This window comes from Canis lupus, chromosome 2 (genome assembly GCF_048164855.1).
Source record: "Canis lupus baileyi chromosome 2, mCanLup2.hap1, whole genome shotgun sequence".
In the NCBI taxonomy this organism is placed as follows: domain Eukaryota; kingdom Metazoa; phylum Chordata; class Mammalia; order Carnivora; family Canidae; genus Canis; species Canis lupus.
In genome coordinates, this window is record NC_132839.1 from 67821101 (window position 1) to 67835758 (window position 14658).

The following is a 14658-nucleotide window of genomic DNA, read 5'->3' on the forward strand; positions in this document are numbered from 1 at the left end:
TTTCCCGGGAACAAAATTTAAGGGGGTTCCAAAACAGTAATCAAGATGAATAACATGGGCAGCCCAGGTAGCTCACCAGTTTAGCAATACCTTCAGCCCAGGGCGTGATCCTGGAGACCCAGGATCAAGTCCCGCATCGGGCTCCCTGCATGGAGCCTGCTTCTCCCTCTGCCTGTGTCTCTGCCTCTCTCTCTGTGTGTGTCTCTCATGAATAAATAAAATCTTTTTAAAAAAAGATGAATAACATATAAATAACTTTAATGCAATATAATTTACAAAACAAAAAAACTTCGCATGTCTGAAGTATATAATTCAATAGTTTGGTATATTTACAATACTGTACAACCATTACCATATTCTAATTTTAGAACAGTTTTATCATCCCCAATAGTGGCCTTGTACCTGTTAGCAGTCACTTTCCAGCACCTTTGCCACTTGGTCCAGGCCCAAACAATCAGTAATCTACATTGTATCTATATATTTGCATATTCTGGACATTTCATAGAATGGAATTACAAAGCACGTGGTCTTTAGTGACTGGTCTCCTTCACATAGCATTTTTCAAGGGTCATCTGTGTTGCCAAGGATCAGTAGTTCATTCCTTTTTTTATGGCCATATATTATTGCATTGTTTGGATATGACACATTTTATTGATTCTTTCTCCAGCCAATAGATATCTGAGGGTTTCTATCTTTTGGCTACAATGAATACTACTGTCAATACTCATGTGCAAGTTTTGTGTGGACATATGTTTTCATTTCTTCTGGGAGGATACCTACATATGGAATTGCTAGATCACATATCTTGACTTTGTGAGGAGCTGACAATCCATTTTTCAAACTGGCTATACCATTTTACATTACCACCAACAACATAGGAGGCTTGCACTTTTTCTGCATCCCCACCAAAATTTATAATATTCTTTTTTATGATAGTCACTCTAGTGAGTGTGAAGTACTACTGTATTGTGGTTTGGGTTTCCATTTCCCAAATGACTAAGAATGCTGAGCATCATTTCATGTGATTATTAGCCATCCATAAATTCTCTTTGGAGAAATGCCTACTGAAATCATTTGCCCAATTTTTAATTAGGTTATTTGTCCCTTTATAATTAAATTGTAAGTTTCCTTATATATTTTAGATACAAGTCCCTTATTAAGTTTATGATTTGCACATATTTTCTCTGTCTTTGAGTTATCCTTTTCCTTTCTTGATAGTATTCTTAAAAGCACAACAGTTTGAAGTCCCACTTATAATCTTTTCTTGGATTGCTTATGGTTTTGGTGTCATGTCCAAGAAATCGTTGCTTAACCCAAGAACATGAAGATTGATTCTGGTATTTCCCTCTGGGAGTTTAATAGTTTCAGTCCTTACATTTAGGACTATGATGTACTTGCAACTAATGTTTGTGTATGGTGTAATGGAGGGATCCAACTTCATTCTTTTGCATGTGGATACAGAGTTGTCCCAGGAATGATTGTTGAAGAGGCAAATAATATTTTCATGCAATAAAAACAAGATAAGTAACGATCTGTGCTGAGCCATATCAGATCCTGAGGCAAAAAGGAAAAAATCAGTAATAGTGACACATTATTATTTAAAATTTTGATAGTTTTATCTTGATTACTGAGTTTTTAGAGCCTCTTTAAATTCGGCATCTGAAGTAGATGATTCACTCACTCACCTTCATCACAGTCCTGATGACTCCTAAGCTTAGCCTGTGAAAACTTCCCCACGCTCCCTCCTACCTGCTCTTTGAACCACCTGCATCTCGGCCCACCATGCCTCAGTTTTATCATCAAAATACAGTTTTGTTCATGCAGATTTTTTCAAATACAGATTTGACCATGCTGTGTCTCATTTATATCACACTGTTCCCTTGGCTTGGAACATGTTTCTCACTCTCCATTGCTTAGCTCTTCCCCATCCTACAAGATTGGGTACTAACCCCACCAGACAGTCTTGCTTGAGCTTCCAATTGGGTTAAATTGCCTTCATCTGTGCTCCCACACTGCCTGGTCTTCCTACAACATACCACTTATCACACTTGTAATAATCACCTTGTCTTCTCTCTCCCTGGATCACATTCTTTGTTCCCTCTGTCCAACTATGTATTATCTAATGGAACATTCCCAGGTACTAGAACAGTGCCTAGAATGCAATAAATGAAAAAATAGATGTTTAACAGTTCTTCTGATGGGAATATAGCAGGGAGAAAGTAATCCCATCTGCCTAAAGTGAACAGAGATTTTTTTCCTCCAGGAACCTTGAAGAAGGGTGAGAACTAAGTATCTGTTGCAGAGGTCTTGTCTGCTTGAAAGTGAGTCATCCCAAAGAGCTGTGCCCCACACAAGAGCTCCTTGATGACACTCCTATGATAGAAGCAAAGCCTCCCAAGAACTCATTAGAAGGTCAGTCTAGGTATAGGAGGATGATACAGAAATACATTAACAGGCTGGTTCTAGGGGCTCACAGGTGAGGCAGGGAAGTGGCTACCTCCAGAGAGCACTATAGTGACCAAAAATAAGGACAATCTCCCATTGAGATCATTCCATTTTATTCATTCATTCATTCATTCATTCACTAACCAAGAATCCCATAAATATCTATGAATCATCATTTGCGGACTGTGCTGGGCCCGAAAATACAGGTGTCAAAGATCAGGCTCCTGCTAAGATAAACTCAGAATCAAGTAAACTGGCACAAACCTACTATATGCAGGTGGGATAGCAAAAAGATAAGGATTTTGACCACAAAGTCCTGCCTGCAGTCACCTTACTGAATTCTTCTGGTTGCCCACTGAATCCACACTCCACCTTTATCCACTCTACCATATTCTTGGAGGCTGAATACCTTAGACAATACCACTGGGCTCCCTTGCTCACTGACTTACAACTGGCCAATGTTGCACAACAACAGAAGTTTGAAAGGAGAGAAGCAATCAGGCACATAGCATTTATTCCGTTACTATGGGACTGCTACAGGACTGCCATGGGCTAGTTTTGTCCAAGGTCAGGGACCCTACTATGGGCTTCATTCCACACAGACCCTTGGCTCCTAATCCTCTTACCCTTCTCTCCACACCTTCAGACCTACAATGGCAACTAGATTTCATAGCCCTATAGTATTGGACTGTTCTTTGTGCTCTCCTGAAACCCTGATCCCAGCTTTGCAAATAGTCCTTTATTAAATTCTTCTCAAATTACCTAAAAATGAGTGTACCATCTGTTTCTCACTGAGATCTCGACTGATACAATGAGCTCCTAGGGGAGATGTGACAAGAACATCAATAAATGGAGGATGGAAGGAGGATTCCCTTTGGTCATGTGAATGAATACATATGGCCACCCACCAGGGAAGAGGGGCATGGGGAAGAATCAAACCAATGCCTTGTGGATTGTTTACATTCTCGCCCAGGAGGCTAGACCAGTGCAGGGCACTGATTAAGGATATCTGGCAGTCTACCCTTAAAGGTAGGTTAGCAGATTTGGAGAGCAGGGAGGGTTCCTTTCCTCCAGAGAAATGCCTGGCAAACAGTGGTTTTAAGTTTTCTGGGGGTAGACAGCAATGAAGCATTAATGAGCTTAATCCTTCCAGGTCACTCCCTCTTCCCAGGCCACCCTGGAGCCTCAGAGTAAAGGAAAGGGCAAGGTGATGCACCCCAGCTCTAGAAAAAAAAAAAGGAAATAACGTTGTTTCCTAGGAGCTGTAGAAAATATCAGTAAATAAAAGAATAAAATAGAACTCAACCAAATCATCTTAAAGAGACAAAATGATTTCCAAGGCCTATAAAAGTTTCTTGCAACATGACATATCTTGGGGTTCTAGATGTTTCCAGTGTGGGAACATTCACATTAGGAAGAAGTATATGGGGCACCTGGGCAGCTCAATTGGTTAGGCATGTGACTCTTGATTTCAGCTCAGCTCATGACCTCATAGTCATGGGGTTGAGCCCTGTGTCGGTCCCCATTCTGTGGGAAGTCTGCTTAGGATTCTGTTTCGCCCTCCACCCTTCTCCCCATTCTCTCTCATTCTCTCTTTCAAATAAATAAATAAATACTTAAAAAGAAAGAGAAAGAAAGAAAGAAGAAAGAAAAAGAAAAGAAAGAAAGAAAGGAAGGAAGGAAGGAAGGAAGGAAGGAAGGAAGGAAGGAAGGAAGGAAGGAGAAAGAAAGAAAGAAAGAAAGAAAGAAAGAAAGAAAGAAAGAAAGAAAGAAAGAAAGAAAGAAAGAAAGAAAGGAAGGAAGGAGAGAGAGAGAAGAAAGAAAGAAAGAAAGAAAGAAAGAAAGAAAGAAAGAAAGAAGAAGAAGAAGAAGAAGAAAAGAAAGAAAGAAAGAAAGAAAGAAAGAAAGAAAGAAGAAGAAGAAGAAGAAGAAGAAGAAGAAGAAGAAAGAAAGAAAGAAAGAAAGAAAGAAAGAAAGAAAGAAAGAAAGAAAGAAAGAAAGAAAGAAAGAAAGAAAGAAACATGCATCAGGCTCTTTCAACACAACATCACCAAGGGTCCAAATTATACTATTCACATCCCTCTTTCTGTTCCATCTCCCTCAAAAAACTTTAGTATTATTGGTTCCCCATGTTGTTTTCCTGTAAGGAAAAGGGTATCTGATGTTAAAATACATTTGGCATCAGTTTTTATTATTCCTCAGTCTTCTATAAGCACTGTTAGCATGAGTTGTTCTCAAGTCCAGTGGGCTCTGGAGCATTTGGAGCATATGATTTCCCAAAGCCAAGGTCAAACCCCTGGGCTAGGGAGAAGTCATGAAGGTCAGTCCTAGGCAGAGGCCTCTTGGCACACATGCACACGTACATATGCGCACACACACACACACACACACACAATGGTACCTTGGTGAGCCCTGTCTCTCTCATCCCTTTCTTGCCAATTGATTGCTTGACCAAAATTCTTGACCTTGCCTTAATCCATTTTCAATTCCATAGATTGACTTTGCCCCATTGTTTTTCTTGACTGAGTCTGTCAGTCACCGTATTTGCTACCTCTGTCAGACTAGAGTAATCCAGAAATTTGATAAACAGGCATGACCCAAGTGATTGATAAAAACGTTAGACAGGCAGTGTTCTTCAATCCCTTCCTGGTTACTTTTATTTTAAAACTCTGGTCTGTCTTTTTCCTTTGAAATGTAGAGCCCAGAATGAAATGCAAAATTATAGGTATGTAATTTGTGCAAGCGAGTGTGGCTGTCACCTCCCTCACTTCAGCTCTGTGCTCTTACTGACAACAGGCCACAAAGTATCTCTCTACTCCAGCATGGGTCAAATTGCTACCAGTGAAAGCGCCTCAATGGTTCTTTATCCTGCTGATATTAAGTCATATCAGTCCATCTTGTTGGTTCTCTTTTGGATTCAAGCCTAGGCCATTTGATTCCTGTTCAATTCTGCTTCATTGTGCTTCAACTGTTGCTTCAGCATGTTGAAATCTACTGGGATCCTGGAACAATGGATCAGACACATTCCTCGACTTGTGTCTGACTCCCTAGCACCATCTTGTCTCTAGTTCTGTCTCTGTATTTTAATTCCAACAGTGTAAACCACTTCTGGGTCTCCACAGTGTCCTTCAGACTGGGAATTCACTGTGACCTCTTCAACACAGATAGTCTCAGATTAATACAAAGGCCCACACACCAGACTCTGACCCCTACTACTTGAGCACTGGTCAATGCTACTGAAGGCCCAGCAGTGAAAGGATCTTCTGAGGAGTCTCTGGGGCACATGGGCAGGAGTTTGGGGTCCAGCCCTTTCTCCACACTTAAAAGGCTATTTGAGCAGCACATGGTACAGCAGACTGAAAACACACTGGGAATCTGTCTGCCTCTCTATCTGTGGCAGAGCCTGTCACAGCTAGAGAGAGGCAGTTCATTACTCCCTTGCATCATTCTTTTCTTCTCCTAGGAACAGACTCCCTTTTTACCAAAGCACATATGACCACCTGGAATGAAGTATTTCCAGCTCCTTCACAGCTGGGAGTGGTCATGAGACAAAGTTCTGACCAATGAGATGCAAGAGGTGTTATGAGAGGCTTTCGGGAAGGCTATCTCTATAGAGAGATAGGGTGAGTGATATTTTGTCCTTCCCTGCTTGTGCCCACTGCCTAGCTGGAATGTGGACACAATGACTGATTTCCATCCACTGGCTTTTCCTTCTTAGGACCATATAGTGAACTTGAAGTTAGAGGAGGCTCTAGAGGCTTGTGGAGGAGAAAGATCGAACCTTGTTCTCAAAGCCACCATCCCATCCCATCACCAAAGGCCTAGACCATCTCTACACAGCTTCTTTTGTGGGAGAGGCAAAGAAGCTTTTGTTAACCTAAGCCCCTTTCCAGAAACTGCTTTCAGCTGTATTCAGCTAAAGTTATCTTGGCTGTTTGATTCTGGAAAAGGCTCCTGCTCTCTGATCCTGTTTCTCCAACTGCAAGATGAAAATGCCAATATGACACAGAGGAGAAAAGCACACTGGACACCCCATCCCTTCCCATTTTCTCAGCACATTCTCACTTGGCATCTGTCATAGGTCAAGCATTGACAACATGGTAGGAACACAAAGGCAAAAGATAAAAGGAATCCAGTCAATACAAGTTGTCTTATGATTATCTTTCTTAATGTTCCTTATTTTTATTTTTTTCTCAATAAAAATGTACCAACGAACATGGTCCCTGCCTGGGACAGGCCCTGGGCCCAGGGCAAGTATATTCAGCAAACAATAATACAAAGACAACAAATATTTTTTCAGTATAAATATGTCACATGCCATCATTTTTTATACTGAAAATGTATTCATTGTTTATCTAAAATTAAGATTTAACTGGATGTCTTGTGTTTTATCTGACAAGCTTCCCTGGGGCTACCACAGCGAATAAGACTCAAATATCTGGTTCTTCAAAGAGTGTCTTTCCTTGTGGAGGGGATGGCAAATAAGCCAGTGGGCAGCTCAGTATCATCACTGATGGTAGGGTTGAGCAACATGAAGAAAATAAAGCAGCTTCAGTGTTCACAGGTTGTCAGGGGAGCCCCCCACCCCAAGTAGTTGACATTTCACCAGAATGTTGAAATGGAACCAGCCAAGCCCAAGAAGGCTAAGTCCAGGCTGAAGAGCCAGCAAAAGCAAAAGTCCTGAAGTAGGAACATATTTAGAATCCCAAGGCCAGTGTCATCAGTGCTGAGGAGGGAAAAGTGGACCTGAGCCAGGCCATGTAGAACCTGTAAGTGATAGAAAGGCAATTGATTTCATTTTAAGAATAATGGGACACCATCAAATTTTATATAGCAGGGGAGTGATAAGATCTAATTTATTTATCTATTTTACTTTTGGTAAGCACACTTAACATGAGATTTACCCTTTTAATAGTCTTTTAAGTGCACAGTACAGGATTGCTATCTATACACACAATGTTGTAGAGCAGACCACTAGCACTTACTCACTCGCCACAAGTGAGACTTTATGCCCGTGAATTATGCCTGCGAATTAGCAATTCCCATATTCCCTTCCAAACCCCTGGCATCCACCTTTCCACCCTTCACTTGCGTGAGTTTGACTATTTAAGGCACCTCGAATAAGTGGAATCATGTAGTATTTGTCCTTCTGTGGCTGGCTTATTTCACTTCACTAATGACCTCAAAGTTCATCCATGTCATCACAAATGGCAGGATTTCCGTCTTTTAGTTCAGAGAGAACTTCCTGCCTGCTGGGTGGAGGTGACACGGGGCTGGAGGCATGGTGACAGCTGCAGAAAGAAGAGTGGGGAGGCTTTTCAGTATATATCTGAATTGATGGAGGCTTCAGCAGAGGCTGGTAGTGTGGCTGGGGCTAATGACCCAACAGGTATGCATCTCCAAGACAGAACAGACAGGACTGGTAAATAAATTAACTAGGGGGCTGCAGGAAAGATATGAATCCAATATGACTTCTAGGACTTAGTCCTAAGTAACTTAGAAGGCAGCGTCTCACATCCCAGTTGGGGGCGCTGCTCCAGTGAGTGCAGAGTGGGGGGTAGGAAAGTAAGGAGTCTTGGCTTGGCTGGGTAATTTCCATTAAATATTCGAATGGGAAATTGCCCATTCATGGTTGCTTTTATTACCCCCAATTTACAGGAAGGAAAACTGCATGACACATATTCAAGTCTGTCCAGACACAGCTTGTTTCACTAGACCGCATTATTTTAAACTTTTGCACCTGCAGAGGTGAGGCACACACTAAATGAGATCATAGATTTTTAAACTATAATGATTATGAATGTAGGACACTGTCTGAAGACAGGCCAGGGTGTCAAACCCACAGGGGTTAGAGTACAGATAAAATGTGCCCCGCTGTGCCGGGGAGCCGTGTCCACTGCATGCCAGGGTCAATCACATTTCCCAAGACAAGCTGCTCCAAAGCCAGGCTTCACACCATCACCTCTGAATCATTTACACCACCGTTGCTAAATAATTTACCTCTATGTAGATAAAATGGGTCCACAGGCTCCCCAAACATCGTGGGGCTGGTGCATAATTTACAGAGCAATGCTCAGCCTCCCCGTGCAGAGAGAACAACGAGGTTTGGCCACCTGCCAAAGTCGAGAAGGACATCAGCTGGAATAGATAGAAAAAGCAGCTCATGGAAGAGTGTGTCAGAGAAGCAAATGTACCTACTGAATCCTAGATTCCCAAGGCAAAAGCAAGGTGGGGAAATATGAAGGTTAGGCTGCCATCACTCAGGGGTTGAAGACAGGGAGAGGGAGCACATGGTTAGCATGTGTTTTGGAAGTCTGAGTAAAATATTACCGATGCCACACTTTTCCTGATTGCTGAGACCCAATCAATCAATGTTGTTCTTTGCAAATCTGCATTGCCTCTGGCAAGAAACATATTTAGCAAATATCCAAGCATTTTGAGATGGATGAGGAGTAACAGCATGTGTTTGGGAAAAGAATAATAGGAAGTGCAATTTTCTATGCTTGGAATTCTTTCCTCTCAACCCCTTCGGCACTGGAAAAATTCTCCTCCTTTTCTAAGTAGCATCTCAATGGTCACCCCCTCAGTCAGTTGAGCATCTGACTCTTGGTTTCAGCTCAGATCATGATCTCAGGGGCGTTAGACTGAGCCCCGCATCAGGCTTCATGCTCGGTGAGGAGTCTGCTCAAGATTCTCTCTCTTCCTCTGCCCCTCCCTGCATCTCTAAAATAAACAAATCTTTAAGAACCGAAAAAAACCTACATTTTGTAAATGTTGGTCTCCTATACCAGACTGTGAGCTCCTTAGTGACAAGGATTCTGTTTAAATCTACAGTCCCAGGACACAACTGGGTCCTCACACACAGGTTAAATGTTTGTAGAATGAGTGAAGAAAACAAACAAGACAAATGCCATGACTTACAAAATCTTTTCCCCAACCATTGCATGGAGTATTGCTGCTTTGAAGATCAACATTACGTTAGAAGAGTATGTCAAAATGTGTATGAAAGGAAAAAATTCATAGAGATCATCCAGCATCTTCAGGAACCATACTACATGTTGTTCTATGTGAACTAATACTTCCATTTTTGACAACTTTCAGCTTCAGCCCTTTGAATTTGGCATCTGGTTGGTGTTATAATGACCTGACTCTTCATTGCATGCTTTGGTTCCTAAATCAGACAGACATATTTTATTTAAAAAAAAAAAAGATTGATTCATTTTTTTGAGAGAGAGAACATGCAGAGGGGAGAGGAGAGAGAGAATTCCAAGCAGATTCCATGCTGAGCACAGGGCTCCATCCCAGGATCCTAAGATCATGACCCAAGCCAAAACCAAGAGTCAGATGCTCAACAAACTATGCCACCCACCCACACACACACACACACACCCATACCAGATATATTTTCTATGTAAGTTTTTCAGCCCTGTCACTTAGAAGCTGTGCGACCTTCGTTTAGTAAGTTAACTTCTCTGGGCATTAGCTTCCTTATTTATAAAAAAGACAGATTAGTGGTATAGGAATATTAATAGTACCTACCTAATTGTGACGCTGTGAATATTAAATGAGATAATGCACATAAAGATCTTAGCACAGAAGCTGACACATAGTAAGCATTAAATAAATATCGGCTATGCTTTCACTGCATTCCAAGACATGATTTATACTGTCTCTGTACATGCCTTCTATTACATCTATCAGCACTATATAACTTCAGCTTGGCTCTGAGATTTGCTGTCTGAGTACCTAAATCCCACAATGTGTTTGCCAACCCCAGGCTCCATCCTTGTGGTGTTGACTTCTTGCCTATCTCTGAAAATTTCTAAAGATCAGGATTAAAGATCTGAATTATCTCAATTTATTTTTAGGCTACCAATCTATGCTACTTTGAATGAAACTCCTAACAAAGAATGGACCATATAAAGCCCTGGCTTACATCTGGGTTATTTCTACTTAATCCTAAAGATGTAATAACACTTAGAATTTAAATAGCATTTACTATACACTTGACATTTTCCTAAGTGTTTTACATTTTGTCCTCAAAATAACCTATGCAATGCCAGCATAGTTCCATTTTGCATATGAGATACTGAGGCACAGAAAGGTATCCATGGTAGGAAGGTTGGGCTTGTCATACTGTGTTCAGGGAAGCTTCCTAATTGGGGCTAGGTAATAAGTTCACATCCATGGGAAAAGAAAAATATTATCACCACCGAACACATTATCACCCCCTAGTCTTTCCCAGTGTCAGACATCACAGAAGAGGTGGTTTCTGATATACACAACCAAGATTTTTATAAAGCAAAGCTTAGATGAGCAGAAAGGAAGGAATCTCATTTTCTTCTGAGCTCACTTTTTAGCTAAGATTTTGATATAGCTAAACACAAAGGTAGGAGAAATTGACCTTTGTTTCAAGAAGTGTGTGGATGAGGGCAAAGCATGTAGACAGACTGAGAGGGACCCAAGACTGTGCCAGATAGCAGGTGTCTTATAAACCAAAATGCCAAGTATTACACTGTTGCTAGGGTTCATTCCTTCCTGTGATATGGGAGCCCTACTCTCCATTCTTGCCTGCCTCAGTTTTACTGTGGGGAATGAAGGAGTGGATTTAGATCCACCTTGGACATATATGAAAGTAAGACCAAGAACCATATGATCCTCTCATTGGATGCAGAGAAAGCATTTGACAAAATACAGCATCCATTCCTGATCAAAACTCTTCAGAGTGTAGGGATAGAGGGAACATTCCTCGACATCTTAAAAGCCATCTATGAAAAGCCCACAGCAAATATCATTCTCAATGGGGAAGCACTGGGAGCCTTTCCCCTAAGATCAGGAACAAGACAGGGATGTCCACTCTCACCACTGCTGTTCAACATAGTACTGGAAGTCCTAGCCTCAGCAATCAGACAACAAAAAGACATTAAAGGCATTCAAATTGGCAAAGAAGAAGTCAAACTCTCCCTCTTCGCCGATGACATGATACTCTACATAGAAAACCCAAAAGCCTCCACCCCAAGATTGCTAGAACTCATACAGCAATTCGGTAGCGTGGCAGGATACAAAATCAATGCCCAGAAGTCAGTGGCATTTCTATACACTAACAATGAGACTGAAGAAAGAGAAATTAAGGAGTCAATCCCATTTACAATTGCACCCAAAAGCATAAGATACCTAGGAATAAACCTCACCAAAGATGTAAAGGATCTATACCCTCAAAACTATAGAACACTTCTGAAAGAAATTGAGGAAGACACAAAGAGATGGAAAAATATTCCATGCTCATGGATTGGCAGAATTAATATTGTGAAAATGTCAATGTTACCCAGGGCAATATACACGTTTAATGCAATCCCTATCAAAATACCATGGACTTTCTTCAGAGAGTTAGAACAAATTATTTTAAGTTTTGTGTGGAATCAGAAAAGACCCCGAATAGCCAGGGGAATTTTAAAAAAGAAAACCATATCTGGGGGCATCACAATGCCAGATTTCAGGTTGTACTACAAAGCTGTGGTCATCAAGACAGTGTGGTACTGGCACAAAAACAGACGCATAGATCAGTGGAACAGAATAGAGAATCCAGAAGTGGACCCTGAACTTTATGGGCAACTAATATTCGATAAAGGAGGAAAGACTATCCATTGGAAGAAAGACAGTCTCTTCAATAAATGGTGCTGGGAAAATTGGACATCCACGTGCAGAAGAATGAAACTAGACCACTCTCTTTCACCATACACAAAGATAAACTCAAAATGGATGAAAGATCTAAATGTGAGACAAGATTCCATCAAAATCCTAGAGAAGAACACAGGCAACACCCTTTTTGAACTCGGCCATAGTAACTTCTTGCAAGATACATCCACGAAGGCAAAAGAAACAAAAGCAAAAATGAACTATTGGGACTTCATCAAGATAAGAAGCTTTTGCACAGCAAAGGATACAGTCAACAAAACTCAAAGACAACCTACAGAATGGGAGAAGATATTTGCAAATGACATATCAGATAAAGGGCTAGTTTCCAAGATCTATAAAGAACTTATTAAACTCAACACCAAAGAAACAAACAATCCAATCATGAAATGGGCAAAAGACATGAACAGAAATCTCACAGAGGAAGACATAGACATGGCCAACATGCATATGAGAAAATGTTCTGCATCACTTGCCATCAGGGAAATACAAATCAAAACTACAATGAGATACCACCTCACACCAGTGAGAATGGGGAAAATTAACAAGGCAGGAAACAACAAATGTTGGAGAGGATGCGGAGAAAAGGGAACCCTCTTACACTGTTGGTGGGAATGTGAACTGGTGCAGCCACTCTGGAAAACTGTGTGGAGGTTCCTCAAACAGTTAAAAATATACCTGCCCTACGACCCAGCAATTGCACTGTTGGGGATTTACCCCAAAGATACAAATGCAATGAAACGCCGGGACACCTGCACCCCGATGTTTATAGCAGCAATGGCCACGATAGCCAAACTGTGGAAGGAGCCTCGGTGTCCAACGAAAGATGAATGGATAAAGAAGATGTGGTTTATGTATACAATGGAATATTACTCAGCTATTAGAAATGACAAATACCCACCATTTGCTTCAACGTGGATGGAACTGGAGGGTATTATGCTGAGTGAAGTAAGTCAGTCGGAGAAGGACAAACATTATATGTTCTCATTCATTTGGGGAATATAAATAATAGTGAAAGGGAATATAAGGGAATGGAGAAGAAATGTGTGGGAAATATCAGAAAGGGAGACAGAACGTAAAGACTGCTAACTCTGGTAAACGAACTAGGGGTGGTAGAAGGGGAGGAGGGCGGGGGGTGGGAGTGAATGGGTGACGGGCACTGGGTGTTATTCTGTATGTTACTAAATTGAACACCAATAAAAAAAAAAAAAAGATCTACAGTTTCTGAAGATAGCCTGTTGGTAGCAGTAATCATGAAAAGTCCAAAGGGATGGGTGTGTCTTGGGGATGAGAAAGAACTCTCCCCTACCTGTGGGAGCTCCCCCATCCATTACTATCTGAGGCAGATAATGATTAGATTTCATCAAAGGCTCTGGCGTATTTCTTTACCTGCCCAAAAGTGGGCAAGGCCCAGAGGAGAATGAAAATGGAGGCTCCTTTCAGCCAAACCTGGAGGCTGCTCTAGGTCAGCCAGCTGGGGTCCCAAGGGAAGAAAGAAAATAAATTAAACTCTTTCATCTGGAAAATAAATACCAAATGGCAAGTGATTGTGTGCACTGCATGACTGAGGAAGGGAGGTTTAATTCTCTAATTATTGCCTCTAGTTTCCCCATGGTGATAAATGGCAAGTTGGTGGGGAGAGATAATCAGGGCATAAATACTGTGTCTCCTTGTCTTATCTTACTTAATGAAATAATAAAAATATTTCCTCTTAAGTACTTAGCTCCAGAAAAAAAAAATTCTTGAGACGATCTTTTTATCTTATGCCTGGTTCAAAACAAATCCACAGAGATTTACTGAGCAACTACTATGATACTGTATTCAATACTCCCCATATTGAGCTCTGCTCAGAACACACTAACTCTGGCCTCCCCTGGACACACTTCTAAGAAATATTAGATCCCAAACGGGTTTTTAGAATATGCCTTTGTTTACAATATTCACCACCAAGAGTCTATGATTTCACCAATATTCACCTGTTTTACTTGAAAGATTATATCTATAAGGAAACTATATTTATTAAGTAATCATTAATTTCCATGTGTTATATTTAAAATTTCCAATAAGAATTTCTTTCAAGAGAAGAGCCCCTGGGTAGTGCAGTCATTTGAGCATCAGACTCTTGGCTTCAGCTCAGGTCATAATCTCAAGATGGTGAGGTTGAGCCCCACATTGACCTCTGTGCTCAGCATGGAGTCTGCTTAAGATACTTTCTCCCTCCCCTTCTGCCTCTCCCAGTCATGCTTTCTCTCTCTCTCCTCTCTCTCTAATAAATAAATAAATCTTTTTTAAAAAGAGCTTCTTTCAAGAAATAAAATCATAATGAATCAATAGAATCCCAGACAAAATTTATATATCCGTTTAACAATCATGTATATAATGAGTGCCTGCATTGTGACAGGCATTGTTTGGGGTGTATGGAATAAGACAGTGAGCAAAATGTTAAAAAAAAAAATCTAGGTCCTTGAGTAGCATCAATTATACTGTGAAAGTAAAGTCAAAACAGTTTATAGGAAAATA

The 14658-nt window shown here is 40.9% G+C and overlaps 2 long non-coding RNA genes across 2 annotated transcripts in view; both read right to left on the reverse strand.

Moving 5' to 3' along the window:
- Window positions 1-14658, reverse strand: part of LOC140621092 (uncharacterized) — a 419551-nt gene that overhangs the window by 257323 nt on the left and 147570 nt on the right. The gene's annotated exons all lie outside the window — the stretch shown is intronic.
- LOC140610422 (uncharacterized) lies at window positions 6679-8576 on the reverse strand. Its single transcript, XR_012012082.1, has 3 exons — window positions 8446-8576; window positions 7561-7736; window positions 6679-7212 (listed from the first exon to the last, which is right to left on the reverse strand). It is a non-coding gene; the product is annotated as an uncharacterized lncRNA (long non-coding RNA).